General features: G+C 41.5%; 1 long non-coding RNA gene across 1 annotated transcript in view; it reads left to right on the top strand.

Annotated features, from left to right (window-relative positions):
- Window positions 1-12,377, top strand: part of LOC148186219 (uncharacterized) — a 73,084-nt gene extending 60,707 nt beyond the window's left edge. Inside the window, exon 3 of the long non-coding RNA XR_015775106.1 lies at window positions 12,173-12,377. This is a non-coding gene — a long non-coding RNA (uncharacterized LOC148186219). The remainder of the gene's footprint in view (window positions 1-12,172) is intronic.
- Window positions 12,378-21,215: the final 8,838 nt, after the last annotated feature.

Raw genomic sequence — 21,215 nt, 5'->3', positions numbered from 1 at the left:
AGCTGGAGGCACAATCCTTCGGATATTTCCCAGAGATCTAAAAGCCAGTTAATCAGCTCTCCCTTCATGATCTCCCTGGCTGTTCATCTTCCCATGGACGCCTTCTATCAGTCTTTTTACCACCAGCCTCCTCGTGCTTTCTGTGCCTTTCTTCTGCTGTGTTTGTGTTTGGGATTTGCCCAAGTGGCCCCCAGATCAGTTGCCCTGACCCCGGGCTTTGCGGAGAATGGTTCGGGTCTTAGCCGCAGCCTCTCTTACATTTTAATCACAGCTCTGTCGCCGCCACACACACACAGAAACACACACTTTCTTCTCTCACTCAGCGCAGTGGATGCTATGATGATTCTCTTTAACCTGTACTTTTAAACTGCGGCGAAGATAAACTCATCTCTCGCAGCGCCTCCTGTAATTAAGCCTGCTGTCTTTATTTCTCTTGGATCACCTTGCATTAAAAATTTCCCCCTGGATATCAAGTCTCCCCCCTTCCTCCCTCCCTCCCCTCCTTCCAACTGCATCTCCCCTTCCTGCGCAGTTTGTCAGCTGAAGTGATTGCCTCCCTCTCCCGCCCCCTCAGTGGCATTTAGCTATCCTCATTTGCATGTACATGCCCTCGCTGTGCGGCCCGTGGGCTGGCGAGATTGATCAACAATGCCGTGTTTTATTACATGTCAGTCGGAACCACACGGCACGGGCACACATGTGCAAGTATACCAGTGGGTGTTGGTAGTGACTCACAAACAAAACAGATCTCGCCTGCAGATTTTGACACTTTACAAACATATATGCATACGTGCACACTTGAGACCTGGTTAAAAGGTATTGAAAACACACACACATCATCTTGGACTGCGCACCCCACGGGAGTTGATGCGGATGAGCATGTATATTCTCGCTCGGCGAAGCCTGTGTTTACGGTGGTATTTTAGCGTAGCCTAAGCCTTCATCTCCTCATATTCCATACTGAGCTGACAGATATTAATATGCAAAATAGGAGGATGCTGAACAAAATGCTGATAATTAAGCGAAGATGTTCTGGGTAGAATCGCGCTTAAGAGTGTGCACGTGGGACCCAGCACATGGTAAGCCATATGCCTCTGCGCAGTAAGCGCTATCCTTTGGGGTAGGAGGGGGGGGTTGGGGCCTGTTTCCACACAGGCACAGTACAAATGAAGCCTGGGAGACTTGAACTGTATCCTTATCACACTTTTATAGAGTCATCAGAGGAGAATGATGCTGTCGTCGCTCTGGTTTCATCTGCAAGATGTTGCTTTATGTGACACAGAGGTCAAAGGTCAGTGGGATCTCCTCAGCCTGACATCAGTGTTTTATGAAAATTATATCTCACAAAGGCGAATCACCCTCCTCTCAGGTTGGGCTGCCTTACCCACCAGCTCCTCCTTCCCTCCCCTCTACGGCTGATCTCTCCTTCCATCCCCAGAGGGGGTGAGGGAAGTGGGGAGGATTTTCGTGCTGCCGGGGGCGACAGGCTCTCTGTGCCATCCACTTACACAAACGGCAGGATCAGCGCTCCACACAAGAATAATTAGAAGATAATGGGTAGTAATGCGGCCCGATCTGTCCCGATTATCTCCTGGCACCGACCGGCACAGCGCCATCTGGTGCCAGATCTCGGGGCAGCGGCTGCTCTGCCACATGAAAAGAAGGTGGGCTTAGGCTTAATCTCACACCCCATTCTGTTATTGACTGTCTGTATGGTGCTGTGCTCAAAAGTGTGTGTGTGTGTGTGTGTGTGTGTGTGTCAGTCTCTGTCTGCCCCTCAGAGATGGTCGATATATATCACAGAGAAAAAGTGAGATTGCATTTATATTACATGTATAGGTGACAGCCGGTGTTGCCGAGTGTCTTGGTGATCGACAGTAAAGCAGAGTGTTGTTGAGAGCGGTGTGAGTTTCTGCCGAGCTGTTACATGGACAAGTGTCTGTCACGCTGGGCTTTCTCTCAGCTTAACTCCCCACCCTGCGTCTTTCTTAAACAGCCTCTCTCCCACAGCTCTGGGCCAATTCAATATGACAGTCCATTGTGTGGCCAGTGTGGCCCGAGGTTTAGTGCGTTAAGGCTCTTTGTGATTCCTGTTTACAGACGCTTTACATTCCCGGCAGAATTCAAAAAGCCCTCGCTCGCCCCACACCTTCGCACAAACCACGGGGCCTAATTCACGTAATGCCCCGGCTATTATCTGTTAGATTGAACAGAGGCGCGCTGCTTTATCAAATGATCCCCTCACGTATTTCACACACAGCCGCTGCCATTTAGCAGAAGTTGTGGTTTTACACAGTGGAAATGGATCATCATGCCAGTATCAGTATTAGTAATTTTCTTAGGAGCTTTGTTGTCATTGTTGTTATATGCCTTAGTTTTGCCATAGCTTGAAATGACAAGACGTCAAATTTAAGTCTGATTGTCGCTAAAATGGGTTGTCAGGTAGAAAGTCAGAGAGTTACAGTAATCTACAACAATTTGACTCATTTTTAATGTCACTGCAAATTGAACATCTTTGGGGTTTCAGACAGTTTGTCAGCCAATTTGAAGATGTCACCTCAGGCTCTGGGAAATATGGATTTTATTTTCTGACTTTTAATAGACCAAGAATGATCAACTTATCATAAAGACGATTATGACATTTATTCAATAAAGAATTTAATGAGTAGTTGAAGCCCCATGTCAAGTTATTCTCCTCAAATCCTTAGTCTAAATTAAGAAAATAGTTTTTTTTTTCTTTCACACCTGACATGGCTTAGAAAATTATTTTTAAAAAATCTAAAAATAATCCCATTATTATTATTATTATTATTATTATTATTATTATTATTATTATTATTATTATTATTATTATTATTATTATTATGTAATTATCTACAGGTATACCATTTATATATTAATATAAATAATGGAAATACACATACTGTATATAGAATACACACTTTATGCACCTCTGTTTACAAATGCACCCATATAATGTAATATTGGGGACTTACGGGAGCAGTATATATAACACAATCCTAAGTTTTGATTTCTACTCTTCTTCAGAAAAAGGAGGCAGATATTATATGTTATAAACAGTACCCATTCGTCTGAAGAATTAGCGCCCTGACTACACTGGTGAAGGGATGATGTTTGGCTCGTACTCATTATCTTCATCGGTTTTGTTTGGTTCGATTTAGGCACGAGGAGTGAGATTGGTTAAGGTAAAAATATCAGGACAAGCCAATCAAAGGCAGAATTTACGAGAAGAAAAAAAGAGTGGCTATCATAACGATAAGCACTTAATGTAACATAACAATGTGTCATTACACACAAACATAACTTAAAACAGCTCGGTGCTGACGTTTTATTTCACACGGAACAAGAGCAGCAATGTCTCAGGTCAAAGTCCTGCGTTTGCTTGACCTGAACATCTTGTTATAGGAAAATTCAATATATTTAAATAAGGAAGTGAGTCTATTATATTTCATCAACTGATGGAGAGGGGGTGGGATTTAATAAGTTTGCACTTCTTTCCCACTCCCTTTCGGACATGTCTGTATCTTTGTGTGTGTTTTCATATTCATTCTTTCGTTTCCTTTTTTTAACATGTTCAATATGAACATCAATTCAATTATAATGTTATTAAAAGTTAGAATATTATTGGAATATTTGGACTTTTCCTTTATTGTGAGGCTCTTTGAGCAGCAGGTCACCCTGCTGCCCGAAACAACTGCCACAAACTTTAAACAATTTGAAGAGTTTGGACGTCAGCAGATACTTTTCTGTTACATGACACCTTTGAAATTGCCCTGATGGAGCACCATCTCCTGCAGTTTTTATAGATACAGTTTGGACTGTTTAGAGTTCGCCCCCACCCTGACTCCTACAACACCTACTGCCAGCTCACAGTATCACCCTCCCTCCTTCCTTCCACTTCTGTCTTCACCCTCCCACTGTCCCTCTAATTTGCTCTCTGAACACAACCTTTGTTGTTTATTGAGATGCTAACTCTCTTTATGAGCACCTAATCCCAGGGCAGGGGGGATAATTTATGAAGCATTTACATGAAGAAGCCCAGCTAATTGGAAGCATGTGTCTGGATAAGCCTCGCCAATGCAGACACACTGCAGATGAGCAGGCCGGGATTCTTGTAACGTCATAATCATCATTTCATCTCAAAATGAAAATTATTGCAAGGCTGTGCAAGCTGGACCAGGTCGTGAAGCGTGTGTTTTAGTGGTGCCATATGTCAAAGAGGACGAGCTATCAGCGCAGAGAGTGTGGAAAGCTGTCTTTTGTTTGCCCGGACACGTACGCAGGCAGCATTTTTCTCAGGCTAACTGCCCCATCAGCAGAGACGTCGGAGAGGCACTCAGCGCCGCCTCTCGAGGCTTGACCCCGAGTCCGCCGTGTCCATGGGGAGGTCAAAGGTCACGTTGGCAGGTCTTTGCCAGGCAGCCAAGAGGGCACTGGCCATTTAGATGGCAGATGACACCCCGGCTCTTTTATTTACTGCACCGCCGCATCCGTGGCCCTATTCTCTCCAAACGCAGCCTCCCTCAAAACACCCCCATCCTCATTTACATCAGGTCGTTTGTTATGACTTTATGATTATATATGGGGCTTTGTCTGGCTGTGCATGTACCTTCACCACTCCCAGCTGGTCCCCATTAATAACAGGGCCCCGGTGTAGACAGAGCAGGAGAGACGGAGGAGCTTGTTAGCGTCATAGCCGAGCGCAGGGGCTCAGCATGTGAGAGTGGAAGGGCCGACAGGACAGGAGGGAGATGTACAGTACACACACACACAAACACACCCAAACACACACAAACACACACACACACACACACACAGTCACCTGCAGTATCCTCTTACACTCTAACCACAAATTTGAAATACATGACATGATGTCCGGCATTTGTCCCAGCAATTGCACAAAGCCATCATGGCATATTTGTGTGAAACTACATGTGTAAATGTGTCACTCTGCTTGTGTGTGTGTGTGTGTGTGTGTGTGTGTGTGTGTGTTTGTGGGCCACTGGGCATGTGTTGGGGTGAGAGCATAATGAGGCTGACTGGACAGAGTGGGCCGCCATGCAGACGGGCTCCATTGTGGGTCCCAAACGGCGGCAGAAGCCCCTAAAATCTGCGTCCCTGATCTACGCTCCAGGAGTCGGTGGGGAATAAAGGCGTGGAAATAGGATTTATTTAGCACGCCTCATCAAAAGGGAATTAGCAGGGTTTGGGGAGGGAAGACGGGGCTCTGTTTAGAGCTAGGATGAATGGCAGGATCATCTCTGTAATCCCGGGCCCCCCCTTCTCTCCTCCTGCACCCAAGAAAAAGAAGAGAATCACCCACATTAGCTCGAAAGGTGCCTTCTGTAGCCTCACCCTGAACCTCAAACCAGTGATCCTAAAAAGAGAATCAGTTTGTAAGATCTTAGCAGGTGAGCACCTGGATCCTTTCTTCCTCTCTCCCACCCATCTCTATCTTTTAATTCCTCCTCTCCCTTCAAAACATGGCCGCGGAGCTGTCAGACTCGATGATAGCGAGGCTGACGGCAGAGAGCTGGCGCGCCAACATGCAACAAACAAAGAGCGAACGTGTAAACTAAAGCAAACAAAGCCCCTTCTCCGCTCCTCCAAAGGCAGGATCCCTCCCACCTGCCACCCTGCGCCGCTGATGAAACATACAGTAACAGAGAACAGCCATTAAATGGGCGAGCGATGGAAAACCGAGTTGTACAATGTTGAGGGGGGCTTGTTGTGGCACATCCCGCTCTCAGTCACACATACGATGCTTGTTCATTATCATCCCTGCTCGTGTTTGTGTTTCTCTGACTTCCACAGCACCCAGACGTGGCGGCTGGGTGCATTGTGGGGGATTTGTTACCTGAGAAAAGGTGACAGGCTAAAGGGTGCTTGACTGGCAAATCTCTGTCAATGAGGCAATAAAGTCGAGTTTTGCTCAAGTTCCAGACAAATCTCATCAACATTCCTCCCAATATTTATATAATCCGATTTGGTGGGGGTATCAATAATTGACAGGGAGCTCAATTTCCGGGAGTTGGGCAGAATAAGGTGTAACTATCCATTTTTAAAATGTCACAGAGGGAAAACAGAAGTCTTCCCAGTGAGCTGTAAATGTTTCTTGGTCATCCTCTTAATTTCGCCTGTTAAAAAAACTACCAAGCCACCAAGGCTTAAATGAGGCTAAAGTCCACACATTTAGACAAATGAAGTTTTAATTGTGGTAAAATATGCAACAGAATTAATCTACATTTTCTGCTCCCATGGGCTCATCTCCCTCCTCCTTCCTCCTGCTCCTCGTCTCAGGAGCAGGGCTGATATAATGGGCTTGGCCAGAATAAGCAATGCAGCCGTGCCCGTATATATATCTCGGCGCCTGGGTAATTCCAGCTCAGTTTATGTGTCCTCGAGGCTGCGTCGGGCCCCGGCAGACCCATAGCTCCTTTATGTAACACCCAGGAGAATCTGCCCCCTGCACAGGTACAGGCCTGGGAGAAACAAACACCATCAGTAACCTGTCTGCCGTACACGAGGCTGCTGGGCCCACCTTCACCCCTCCTCCTCCTCCGACACATCCCCTCTTTTCTCTTCTCCCTTTCTCTCTCTCTGCACCCCGCAACCTAATCATCGCCGGCCTCCATTCCCATGATTTATCGCTCCGTGCGCTGCTGAAAACCAATAGATCAGGCTTGCGGCGGGGGGCCCGGGAGGCAGAGAGGGCCACGGGATGGGGAATGGTGGTAGGGGGCCGGATTGGAGGGGAGGGGACCTGGAGAAAAACCCACCTATGATGAAGTGCTCTGTGACGCAGAGGAAAAGCAACAGCAACATTACAGCTCGCAGTCGGCGTCCTGCCGTCCCTGTGAGTGCATTCCTCTTTCTTTCTTTACTCCATCTCTGCGCAGCCCTCGCTCCAGTCTTCTCCTGTGTGTCTCTGCTTCTCTCATCTTTTTTCTTTATGAATAGCCTCCTCCTTTGTTAAAGTTAGTCCCTGTTACTCCGAAAGGACTGAATTTTAACAATAGCACTGGGATAATTTCCACAATTAGCTCGGAAAAGCAGCCTCAGTGATCTCTGAAATGGAACAGGGCCGTAGCCAAGTGTTTAGAAGTGCTGAAGTAATGAATATAACTTCCCCCCCAGTTACTCGTGTGTGTTGGGAGCAAAGGAGGACATCATCTGACGTTGTGGTAGAGCCACAAAGCTTGCAGAGGGAGGAGGTTGGGATGGTTTGATGGCTCAGAGAAAAATGCTGACCACTGATCACTGTAGGCAAGTTCCCATATCCTACCAATGGTGAAAGTTTCCTTCTTTTAACCATTACTACGATTGTTTCCGAACCCTAACCGTGTAATTTTTGTGCCTAATCTTAACCAAACCACAACCATACCGATGTCAGCGAACCAACACAATTTCAAAAATAAATGTTGTCATTTGTATTTTTCTGCAAACCGCGTTTATGTTGCATTTGTTCGTTTTTATGAAGGGGACATGTTGAAACTTTTCATTTCTTTATGTTTTAACAACACTGGTTAGGTTTAGGCAAGAGCCGCTAGGTTATGGTGAGGAAAATATCATGTTTTCACTTAAAATACCCACTTTTGGAGGCAAAAAACAACCGCTTTTCATGACACTATCACAGCAAGAAATGCTGTGATATGATACCATGAAATGTGCATATGCCATGTATCTGTGGTTTGCAGAAACGTACAATGCCAACATTTTCTTCTGGCAACTTTGCTGCAGGAAACGATTATATGTGTCGTTTTTGAGGGCAGTTATGAACGAAGCATTTTGTGGCTTAATTTGGAGGACTTAACAAATGATAATGATGATTATGTTAATTTCTAAGAGCTCCATTTGCAAAATTTAAAGGACAAACATTCAAGATCCTTCAGTGTGTGTTTTATGTGGGGATTAAGTTCCATATTTAGTTTTAGGATTGACCGGTGAACAAAAGAGTGTTTTAGTCTGAACCTTTTAAAAGGTGGCACTCTGTATCTATTGTATGTACTGTTTTCACTTTAAAGGACAGTATTATATGGCTGAGAGAGTTTCTCCAGGGGTCGACCTTTGACCTTTGAGGTGGTGGACAAACACAGCTAACAAGTAGTTTTACAGTACTGTAGAACTCAAAATCACAGAAGTAAACAAAAGTGTTTTTCCTCTCGTTTCAAAAGGTAGCGGAGAAAATAAGTTCTTTGTTTTGCCCTTTTGTAGACAGAAACTGTCTGGAAACTTTTTTAACTGTAGACTTTTATTCTAAGCCTGAGTGTTTTATTTAACACTTATTGAGCAGTTTGATTTATTTTGGTAGATGAAATAAGAGTCAAAACAATAAGTGTTTGTCAGTGAAAACATCGGACGCTCTAAAAAAAAAAAAAAGAAAGAAATCACAAAATAGTTTCAATGCTTGCCTGAGGTGGAAAAGTTGGTGATTGAATGAAAGCAAAGTGCATTAGAAAACCAACTAAGAAAAGATATTATGATGTATGTGAAGCAGCAGATGAAAGCATACATGAAACAAATAGCAGTGTCATATTTCCATAGTTTCTCTGTCACGGTTTTCCAAAATTTGAAGTTTGGCTGTCCCCCTTATAATTGCGTCCTGTCGTTACACCTTGTTTGAAGTGGTTTAATGACACCTGATTGGTGAATTGGCTGCTCAGCAGCTCAATGTGTCCAACTCCTAATATTCTCATACCAGTAGTGGATGTAGAAGTGCATTCATTTTTGTTTTCTTTTTATTAATTTTCTGGAAATTTAGTTCACATTTGCCTTAAATTTAGATGGAACCTTGAATGTCCTTTGTATTCTCAAAACTTATTCTCATGTCTTAAATTGGTTCTTAATATTTTAAATCAATTTTCTGTTTGCCCATCAAAGTCAAATATAAGTAAATCAAGTCCAAGAACACGCAAATCAGTCTGTGAAATATTCACATTGTTTGCGTTTTAACTTTAGAAGTGAAAACCCCAAATTCTCAAAGCAACACTGATAAGTTGTCCACTATTTAATTAATCGCTTGAGGGAAAATAATTATACACATATCACATTAGTTCAAGGCTATCATAAAACAGCATACATTTAGGAAATAAGTAATGCCTACACAGTTAGTCCATGCCGGACAAATTAAATGGAGACAACATTTTGATCCTACTTGGATTTTTGACCTGAAAAAGATCCAAGAAGGATCGAAATGTCGTCTTCATTAAACTTTGTGGCATGGAGTGAGTGTGCAGGCGTTACTTTATTCCTCAACTATTTAAGTAATCCTCTAATGATTTGGTAATTGATTAATCAGTTTGAGTAATTTATAACATTTTTTTTTTTTAAAGTTAAATTTATCTGACTCCAGCTTCTTAAATGTGAATATTTTAGTTTTTTCTATGAAATAGACTGAATGTCTTTGTGTTGTGGACAAAACAAGACATTTCAGGAGGTCATTTAATACACTTTTTTTTTTTTTACCATTTTGGTCAAAAAGTCAAAATTCTCTGATTCCAGCTTCTTAGATGTGAGTATGTTTTCGTTTTTTTACCCCTTTACGACAGTGAACTGAGTAACTTTGAGTTGTGGACAAAACAACACATTTTATGAGGTCATCTTGGGCTTTGATTTACCTATTTTTTAACCACTTTTGGTCATTTTATAAACCAAATATGAATCGTTTAATCCAAGAAAATAAGCAACAGATTAACTGACATAGAAATAATCGTTAGTTGCAGCCTGGCCTTGGAAAATGCTCCGAGCCGTGCAGGTATGGCCAAACACTTGACCCAGTGGCCACCTGGCCTCTGCGTTGTACAGCGGACACATGGTGTCAGTCCTCTGAGAGTACACTTCATTACAAACATAGATTGGATTATGTCTTCCCAAACAGACTGAGCGTGTCCAATCACTCTAGTGCGCCTTTAAATGAAAAATATTCACCTTATGTCTGGACTGGTGGGTCGGGAACGTTGACACACACACACTCTGACTGGCCCTCCTGGGGACTGGTACACGGGGCTGACGGGGGAACAGAGGGGCATAAAAAGAAGCGAGGGGGGAGCGAGAGAGAAAGAGAAATGTCTTTTAAATGACATCCCCATTGTGAGCCCGAGCAGGACGATGGCACTTTGCAAAACTGCTAACAATGAGCACAGGAGAAATCCCTTATCCTACAGGGGCCCGGCAGCATGCTCGCCATTACCATAGTCATTTAAATACAGTAATCTCATTTTCTGCCTCAGCCGAGGGGGCATGCTAAATTTCCCAGTGTGGAGGGAGGAGGGGGGAGTACACGGCGTCCAGGGCATGCAGGATTAGTGACTTTTCCCAATCTGTGTGCGTGTCTGAGTTTGTGGGGTTGTAGTGGCGGCACACTGCAAAAAAAGAAACAAAAATGATGTCTGTCTGCTATGATTCCTTAAAATCTAATCCCAGTTTATAACAAGTTTGGTCTTATTTTTCATAGTTGTGGCCATCATTTTTGGCTATAATAACATTGTACTCACTCACTTGAAATGAAGTGACCTAACTAAGACGAAGTCGGACAAGTCGAGGTCAAGAAATGTGCAGGCGGACAATCAAACGGGTTGTAAACAAACTTCAGTGTTAGAAAAACTTATAAAGGCTAAATGCTGCATTCATGTGATATCAGAAGGTCGTAGGTCCCGAGTTGGGAAGTCGTTTATCTGACGTTTTTGTGGTAATGTGCTTTGAGGTCATAAAGTGGGAACAACATGGAAGCTACAAAGAAAAGCTGCATTTTAATGCTAAGAGTGTTGTTTCTAGTTTATTTATATTTTCATGTATTATTTTTATATTTAATCTACATGTTCAGCATGAATTAATACCATTAACATTAATAGCATATTACACTTTATATGTGATCAAAAAATTTTATTTAATACCTGAATTGATAAAAAAAAATTTCTTTTCATTGCTCAATCATTGACTTTTGCCCGCCATGTTTATGCATTTATGACGTCAAGTCGGCAACTTGCGTTATAAAATAACGTTGTTATCAATATTAGCCTGGCATGCTTTATAGATAACAGTTTGGTTGCTTGCTACAGCTAATACATGCATATACTAAAATGTGCAAATACTAAAAGTAAATGATAGCTACCAGGAACAAAATATATCATCTGTTACTGTCAATTGTTGACACTGTTTTAATGCTTTCGGACATTTCTGCTGCCCTGAAACGTCACACAAACATCACAACTGACCATCTCAGGTATCATCGGAATTTCCCAATTTCCCAATTTCCCACTCGTAATTATAACTTTAGAGGGCCGTTCATGTGCTCGTAACTCGTAAATACGGTAGATATGATATTTCCAAAGAGCATGTGAAGGCAACATAACAGATAAATTATGTCTCACAAAAAATGTCTCACAGACCCAAAGATGTAGATTTTTTAGAGGGGGACACATGCAAACACTTCTCATGCATACATTTTTGCCTTTACTGCATCAATTTGGAGAGGGCAATGCCCGTAAATATTATAGTGGACATGTCCCCTGCTCCCTCCCCAAAAATCTCTATTCATAGACCAATACCCTTGTTCAAATTACTTACCGTACTTGTTATAGTTGTGCACACAGAGCTTTGTTGTGCAGTGAGGGACTATTACCGATGTTTTAGGTGTGCTCACTTTCAGTTTTACGTCTAAACAAAGTGGTTTAGATACACTGTCTAAAGGGCTCTATTTTTTCTCAATCTGTCTGAATGTCTGACCTCTTCAGTTTCTTGCCTCTTGCCCTGTCATCCTATACAATAAGTGAAAAAACATGCAAGTGCACAAAGTTGGCTGCAACATGTGGTTAGTTATATTGATTCATATGTCATTTTTTTCACAATTAATCCATTAATCGTTTCATCTGTAAGTTTCTTGACCTAAAGGAATCTTCTTGAAGTATCTTGTCTCGTTCAACCAGTGACTCAGTGACCCAAAAATGAGACGTAACATAACGTTAGAAACTAGAAAAAGTGTTGTCAAATAAAGGACCATTTCAGCAATATTAAAGTCAAGAATACTTGACTTTTAGTCCTGATTATGGGTCAAACTCTAAAAATGCTGAATCCTGCAGTTCCCACAATGCAACTCAATAGTACCTAGTTCCCATCTTCAAGTATAAGGTAGATTTTTCTGTCTTGTTTCAAGGGACTGACACATAAATCCGGGTTATTGTCAAGACCACCTAAACCCAGACCAAGTAATGACCAAGACCAGAGTGTATCAAGGCCGAGACAAGAACAGGAGTTTGAGGAGATGAGATCCAGTCAAGACCAAGACCAGAGTGAGTCCCACAGTGCATGCGACACTTATGATAAATGTCGAACATGCAAACCACAAACTGATCTGAAAGATCCACATTCCCATAAAAACACCCACAGAAAACAAATGAAGATTCCTCTTCATTCACCTCTTTTATTGTTATACTTTACTTATGCGTGTTTGTGTGTATGTACCATAAGAAAGGTACTGCCAAGGTCAAGTTTATGGAAGGAAACTTTCTTTGTTTTTCAAGAAATTTTCAAAAAAATTTTTTTTTTGGAACAAGCAGTTGTGGTCTTGATCAATCTTGAAATAAAATCCTGTTTGTCTGAGGCCGAGACAAGACGAAGTTAAAATGCAATCAAGTCTGAGACTGAGACATTTAAAAAGTGGTTGAGACCAAGACCCATCTCGAGTATTACAACACAGTAAAGTATTAAGAATGATATTCCATCTTGTTTCAAGAGACTGAAACACACAAATTCTTGAAATAAGTTGCCGTCCACTGGCAGATTTGTTGACGCATTTGAAGAAAAAACTACTTTTAGGATTTAATGACGAAAAAAAAACTTAATGAGGGTGGACTCTTTTTGAGGTGCAAGTGTGTGTGTGTGTGTGTGTGTGTGTGTGTGTGTGTGTGTGTGTGTGTGTGTGTGTGTGTGTGTGTGTGTGTGTGTGTGTGTGTGTGTGTGTGTGTGTGTGTGTGGGCGTTGGTCGGGGTTGCAGCAGCAGCTTTGGGGATATCATATCAGATCGAACAACAAAAGAGGAGCGGGGGAGAGAAAGCTGTTTCCACATAAGCTGTTTTCATTCTTCTCCGCTTCCGGTCCAGTGGAACAGTTGATGAAGTTTAAATGAAGCAGAATTAGGAGATCAAGCAGACACAGGAGCTGCTGCTGATGGTATCTGTGAGGCCCCCCGCGCGTGGGGAATCGAACCGGGGGACAGCTGACCTGGATGAAATCAAGAGAAAGAGAACAGCGAAGGGAGGAAAAAAAAGGGTGAAGGCAAAGAGGAGAAGGAGGAGGAGGAGGAGGAGGGAGCTGAGTGAGATAAGGGGATGAAGTATCTCCTAAATGTGATAATCTCCAATCACCTCTAACATCAATTCTGCCAAGGCCTGGGTTAATGAGCTCACAGCCGATCAAGCGTTATGCACCGGCACCCCCGCCACCTCCCGGTTCTCCCTTTTCTCCCCCCTCGCTGTCGCTCTCATCATCATTGTTGTTCTTTTGATTTAATCCCTCTTACTTCAGCTGATTTGAGCAAGATGGGAGAGAGGGATGGAGGGAAGGGAAAAGCCTATTACCCAAGCTCCTCTGCTCTCAACTATCTAAATGCTAACGATGTGAGGGGGCGAGAGAGGGGAGAGGGAGAGGAGAGGAGAGGAAAATGATGATGGGAGGAAGAGACCGAGGGGAAATGGGAAAGAGAGCGCGAGCGTGTTGGCAGGAGAGGACAAGATGCAGCAGAGGGGGGCTAATCTGTTGTTGCTCTGGGTCTCCGGGAGCAGTTTGGTTATTTTGAAAGCAGGTTAGCTGAGGAGAAAGCAGCGGCGTCCCGTGTGCTGACCCTCCGTCCCAGAGGTCAAAGCACCTGATCTTGCCTCTTTACTTCCACTTGAGCAGTTTTGACACCCCAACATGTCCTGTCTTTGCTTATTTTACCTTCTTTCACTTCTTTATTGATTAAAACACAAGCTGCAAAGATAACGCTGCAGATGTGATTCGCTTTGGCTGGTGTAGTTGGTCGGAAAAGCCCGGGGTAAAAGCTGCAGGTCACCTTGAACTGAGAGTAATGTCTGTTTCGATCTGGTTCTCGGCAGAGCACCGGGGGACCGGGATTGTTTCGTTATGAGTTTTCTCTCCTCGCTCTGCCTTCTGAACAATTGTTTTCTTAGTTAGGCTTCTAGATACAGTACCCAGAGGCCCCAAAAACAACTGAGTAAATATTTGGCAATTGCTCGAGCTGAAATGATGATTATGAGCCAAGGTTTGGCACGACCACAGGATGCCGTGTCTGCGCCACCACAATTCAAACCCACCGCTTTAATTGGACTACAAATTCTCCAAAGAGAGCGCACGCAAGCCAGTGTTTCCCTTGTTTAATTTCGCTTTTTGTGAACTTTGCAATTACACGGCGGTAGGTAGCAAGGCACCTGTGTGTCGCGAATTAATTGCCTTGCAAGTTCACACGGCGGCTCTGCTAATTTACATGGCGATATGAGGGGAGAGAGACACGGCGCAATGTGCCACTCTTTCAACTGTAACAATCATTTTGATTTGTTTTCACTGCCTGGCACTCAAGCATTTCAATTCATCTCGAATACACAAGAACAATGGGAGGAATTTGCTCGAAACGCTCACACACGCATCGGGCTCGTTCACGTCTGCCTGAGAAGCACAGTCACTTATTCTGTGCATAACAACTCTCTACCCCTCAGATTCTCCTCTTTCAAGAGTCCCATTTGATTTCATATTGGCCAATGAAACAGTGGAGGGTGAGAGGCAAGTGAACAATCAATCTTTGTAATGTGATCCACGGATTGAGTGCGGTGAGTAAATGTTTGCACAGGCAGCCATCCAAGCTTGCAGTCAAACGAATTTTGCAGAAAAGGAATCTATCCAGGGCAGGCCTCTCTCTTTATCTCTCGCCTGCCCGACAGCAGCAGGGTATCAAGCACATTATATTCCAGCGCTCTGTGCATTTTTCATATAGGCTCGCCTTTTATGTTTTATGTACGCCAGCTCAGGGGAGAACAGCTGTGTGGGCGCCGCATCCTCTGTAAGTTTAGAGGGAGAGAGAGAACTCATTTCAGTGGGAGAAGTGGAGCAGAATGCCAAACGCAGCGAGCGCGGTACCTGCGAACAAACAGGAGCTGCAGACCAAGGCCTGCCTCAGCTATTACATTACCATAATACACGGAAACAACACCTCGCATGCTGTTACTGCAGTAATTTGAAAACAGATTGACAGGATTTACAAGTTCTCAGCTTATCTTCGCCGTGACCTCCGTGACCTCAATCTTCACTGTCAACTTTTGGAGTAAAATCAGATGCTGGAGGCTTATTCGCAGTTGTTGCAGACTTTTCCAGGATAATCTGGTATTATATATAATAATGGAAATTGATTTTTTTTTCTCATGTTGCGTTTGATTTTTGTTGCGCTGTGTTTGGATCAAAAAAGAACAAAAAAAAAAAATCTATAGTGTGATTTTATAATTGACCCTACTTGCTCCTTCATAGAGAGTTGATAAATCCCTCAGGCTTCTTGTGACTGTCAGCCTGTTGGATTATAATACACTGCGTATATGGAAGATACTGTGAACACAACAACAGCTGCGTTGTGATTTAGTGTAAAAGCCATCTCTACAAAATGTAACATTAACACTTTGACTTGCTGCTAAGACCAATCAAGGCTTATGAAAAACAAATGAAAAAAAACCCCACTAATATTATGTATAGTTAGATTTTATGGTCAAAATTGTTTTAAAGGTGTTTAAAATTCTTGTAGATGCAGTTTAAATGTCAGGTTTTTTGGCTTTACAACATGTTTGAGACGGAATATTTTTATAATGATTAAAAATCTAGAAAGCGTAGTCTATGTATTCTTTTAGGAAGAAAAAAATTTAATTACTTTTTTTTTACATAAGTGTATATAAAAATATTTTTGAAATGACTTAAAAATACTACTGTAGCTTTACAGGGTAGCAAAACATATATATTTATTTTATTTATTTATTTTTTAAAACTTTTTGTTAGATTTAAGCTATCAAATCTTTACAGTGACTGTCTTTAAAAGAATTTTATCGTGATGATTTTGGCCCCAGTCATTTGTTTAAAAATGCATAGACACTATTTCATTTTATTTTATTTTTTATTTTTTGCACCTCGCAAGTCCATCCAGCAAGTTCAGTTTGATACATATTTTTTTATCTGGCTGCACAGCAGTGGATACAGATAATTCCCAGTGATTTAGACGGTGGTTAAGCCCTTTTTTCATGACATTTCACTTGAGACTGGTCAAACCTGGGTGAGGAATCCTCTAACCTCAGAGACTGTCTCCTGACAGACAGCTCCTCTGCTGGAGACAGGAGGTGAAGGATTTTTGTTTGGAGGGACACACTGCCACCCAGTGTTACAGGCTGAGAGGCAGGAAGAGCTGAAGTTCACTCAAGTTTGTCCATTTCTCATACCAGCCGTTATCCTTCTCAGCATTAATGAGGCTGTTTGATGTAAGTGCAGTCCAGAGAAAAACTGATTATACGAAGTATCCACCACTGTGAGCTATTCAGTTACAGTGAAACAGAAGACTCAGGCAGCTTTTTTCTTACTGTTGTTCTTAAGAAATTAAATTATATCATTAAAATCTGAATAAATTCCTACATATCCATTCTTTTAAAAGATTATTTTTACACAGTGACCATTTGCGTAGCCGTTAATCATGGTGTTACCTTGAATTGATGAAGAAAAGTGAAGCCAGTGTACCTTAAAACTTCAATTTATAGCCCAGCTTTTATTTGCTTAAATGATTGAAGTCACCAGACTTATATTTGGGGCAGGTCTCTATGAGACTGGCTTTTGTAGCTTTTCACACAAAACTGTTGCTCAGCAAAGATTGAAATACAAAGTATTTTTTTTTAACTCTTTGAGACCTGGGCTTTTCTAAAAAAAAAAAAAATAAAAAAATAAATAAATAAAATAAAAAACATCGGTAGAGGGTAATGAGCAACAAAAGAAGAAATAACCCAGAAGTTAGCAAGAAATCTGTGAAAAGCGCAAAAAAAAATTACGTGAAATTCGCCACTGCTTTGTTCTGGAATTGTCACATCTATACTGATTGACCCATCAGGTCATATTTTCTGTACATTACACCCAATATCATGACCAATGCTGAAGATTTTCAACAAATTTTAGAGAAGGCCGGGGGACAGATGTTCAGTTATATTCTTATAATGGCAATAATGAAATTTAATCTAATGAAAATCTAAAACTTGGCGTAATTATCATCGTAATACCAGAATCTCATGCTTTCAAAGTTATACTGTTTTGTCGAAGTTTCAGTCATTAATGTGCCATTCAGAAAAAAAAAAAAAACGGGAACTGCTGCATCTCACCACTGCATTCCTACATTCAGAATGACATTTGTTGGCCCTGTAGAGAAATAACAGCTGGGAACAAGGTGATATACTTTATATGGATTGTTGTGGACAGTTATTATTCATGGAGAAATGATGAATTCGTATGTTGGCTGCTGTATATCAGTCCACAAACTTTTTCTAAAGCATCACCTGCAGAACGATGCATCTGATACCATCTACTTATCAGTATTATTTACATATACACAACCTCACAATTGTCTACAATGGAGTGATAATATATTATTATATTATTATGGTGATAGCAGAATGAAACCTGGTGCAAACAAACCTCAGTGTCCTGCTGTCAGCCTGTTTCTGTTTTCAATGAAACAGGAGTTCTGTTTTATACTCCTTACACTCTGATATAAAAACAATATAACTCTGTTTATAAAAAGTTATTTGTATTTTCCTTTTAATTACTCTGGATCAGGGGTTTACCAATTATCAGGGCCAATACCTTTATCGATTATTAGTATTTAAAGAGACTTATAACCAATATTTGGAACCGATATGCATTTACAATGACAATGGAAATATTTCTGTCAAACTCCAACACAAAACTTTGTTTAAATGCTTTTAGCAAATGTTTAATCAAAACTGAAACTTTTAACATCATATATGGTAAGTTCCCAGCAACTGCAAATTTAAGTAAAAACTGAAAAAATAAAAAAAGCTCCCTGAGGTTTTACAAAGTAAAAGTTCCTCCCATGCTGATCGTTGTGTGTATTGCAGACTGCCTTCCCTGGTGTTGGTTGAGTGTAATACACACACATTTTCATTAATTAATTTTATCAGCGATCATTAAAATAAAACACTGACACAGATAATATAGTAATAATATAATATATTACTTATAGTTGCACTGTAAGCACAGAGTTAAATGGAACCACCTCAGTGACCACCTGAGGTCCATTATCCTGTTACTTATCAAACATCTAGATGCATGCAAGATTTCCACAGAAAACAAGGCCCACAGTGACATCAGTTTTCACATTTACAGAAACATGATAAGCTGGCAAGATGCACTCGTTGTCTGTTTTTGGATCAACGCCACAGAATTGATATGTAGATGCTCATTTGATTTAGTTTGAGCCAATCTGCCAAAATCTTTCCAGTGCTGTATCTGTTTTTACATGTGCCACTTGCATCGATATGCGTGTAGACCTGAAGTAATAACTTGCAATCTAGTATTGATTGCATTACTTTGACACATTAAAGTGGCTGATGTGAGCCATATCTGTGCATCTTAGTGGGCAGCACAGACTATTTTGCTTTTAATTGATTCTTTTGTTCACCTCAGTCCCCATCAGCATGAGGCTGAGCCTCCATTATTGACCGCGAAAAGAAGGAGCGATGGAGAAATGGACAGATAGAGCGTGAAGAGAGATAGTTAGGGATGGGGAGAGATAACGAGGAGGGCAAAGTACCCTGTAGGATTAGTAAAAAGGGTGGATAATAGGGAGCAAGTGTGACCGCAGATACAGTAGCCTATCAAGTGAGAGTGAAAAATGGGGGCAGGATTGGAGATGAGTGAATCATACACTGTAACTTATCCTCCCAGTTCACCAGAGACCAGAGAAACGTCGGTTTGTGGAAGCAGGGATGGCAGGCTCCAGGTAGCCGCGGGGAGAGGAGAGGGCATTTTTTCATGCTTGAGAGGGTCTGCGCTGTACCTAACTGGCCACACTGGCCACCAGTCCTGTACACTGGTCCCAGCTTGGTGCTTTGTCAATGTGCTGTGACTAATCCAGGAGGGGTCCCGCATTTTCTCTCACCCTAATTAAAAGAGGATTAGATGGGATGGAGCTTCTAGGCCACTCCAACATGCAGAGCCACCACCGTCCCTTTGCTTTCCCAGGATAATCACACTTACTGGAATTGCCTGGATTTTCTGTGCAGGCCGCCACCTGAACTCCACCAGCGGCTCCGCCACTAAAGAGTTGGTGCTGAGAATGAAGGGGCCTACAAATATGGATTGGCCAATAAATGAATAAATAAATTAAACAAAGCCACTGTAGCAGTTTCCACAGCGTTTGTCTACTTACATACCCCGAATCTGCCTCTAATGTTGTATGTCACAATTAATAATCATAAAATTGAATGCTGATGGTTTTAGCTCCACTATTTTTTTTTATCATAATGTGTGCATGAGCTGTGGGGATATCAGAAGTTATTTAAATTGCAGTTGTCTGTATATTGTTTATTTTATTTTTTCTTCAAGCCAGGTAACAATTTCATCTAGGGAAACTCCTACCAGTGCGTTACAATAAATGGCAATTTTTAGTCGTTTAAAAGAAGAACTATAAATGTAAACTGAAGAAAAAAAAGCACAAAGTTAACCATAACTTGAGGATAAACTGAGTAAACAGACCGATCAACCCACTGGCATTTTTTCTCAGCACATTAAAAAAAAGGCGTGACTGGTGCACTTGTGGGCAATTTTTGCCCAGCGTGCAGACTTCTAGGCAGCGCGACCGGGCCCAGCCTTCTGGGTAAACGCATTCAGAATACACAGAAGACACCTGTGGTAACTGTGGCTGGATTTTCATCCAAATACTTACCAATTTTGAAGTAAGATTTTTTTGTCTATGATGAATGAAAAAGAACTGAAAAGAAAAAACACAAACCCCTTTTCATCAACAAAGAAATTACTCAAAAATAACATAAATTGGACAAATGACAAAGTTTTTCTGTAGGCTGATGTGGAAATAAGCATCACCCTGTTTCCCTCGTCAGAAAGTCGATGTGGTTTTTCTACTGTTTTTTTTATTATTGCAGAAAGATGATATGAACCATTTATGATTATCTTCACAAATGAACACCACTTTTATGAGTACTGAAGTGTAAATGCAATCAATAATTGCTACATAGCGCTTTTCTACATTATGTTAGTCTTTATTGCATGCTTTATATCTGCACCCCTTTAACTTTGTAAATCCTGCTCAACAGTTTCCCTCAGGATCAATAAAGTTATATTTTAACTTTTATCTTATTTTAATCTTATCTTAGTTGCATGACTCAACGTCAGCCTCAGCAAAACATAAAAACACATAAAAATGTCAAAGTTGACAAGTGGAATAATCACTGATATAAATTAATGTCGTACAGAACAAAATTTGAAAGTCTCTTCAGGTTGTGTTCACTACAGACCTCAATTCAGATATCTAACAAAAAACCCCATTGAGACAAGTAAACTGCGAGTGCTGAAATGCTTACTCATTTCCAGGTTTTAAGACTGTTTCCCTCACCACCCTAATGTGAGTCCCATGACCAAAGGCTCATTGTGTTCTCAAGGCTTTTTGTTGACACTTCAAATAAATCTGTGTTTGCTTTTGTTTTCATTTTCTCAGCAATAATGAAGTACCGTATTATGTCTAGCACTGTCCAGTACATGTCCTTATATAGCCACTTTTAAGTCTTCAAAGCTCTTTATTTACACAAGTCAAGTGACAAACCAAAAAGCACCTAATTTGCCACATTTGGTGAGGTTTTTTTTAAACTTGCTGTTTTTAAACAGGCTTGGCACCAGGTTGTTTGAAAGTTTATTGGTTGAGGCTGCTTTCAGCTGTTAACTGAGTCTGCACAGTGGCCAAAAATAGCCAGCTGAGATTAGATAGTTTAAAGTTTTGACAAATTTAGATACCAGCTGTCACAGAGAAGATAAGTCTCAGCAAGCCGCAGCGTTAGTATCTGAGGAATCCCTTAAAAATGGACCTTTGGGGCCCCGACCTCATCAGTAGGTTAATGCTCGGTGTAGACTGCAGAGTATTTTCAAGCTGATATGCAGAT

Source organism: Plectropomus leopardus, chromosome 20, assembly GCF_026936395.1.
Source record: "Plectropomus leopardus strain MGB_pleo_1.0 chromosome 20, ASM2693639v1, whole genome shotgun sequence".
Taxonomy (NCBI): Eukaryota; Metazoa; Chordata; class Actinopteri; order Perciformes; family Serranidae; genus Plectropomus; species Plectropomus leopardus.
Note: the sequence above shows the minus strand (reverse complement) of the source record. Positions and strands in the feature narration are given on the sequence as shown.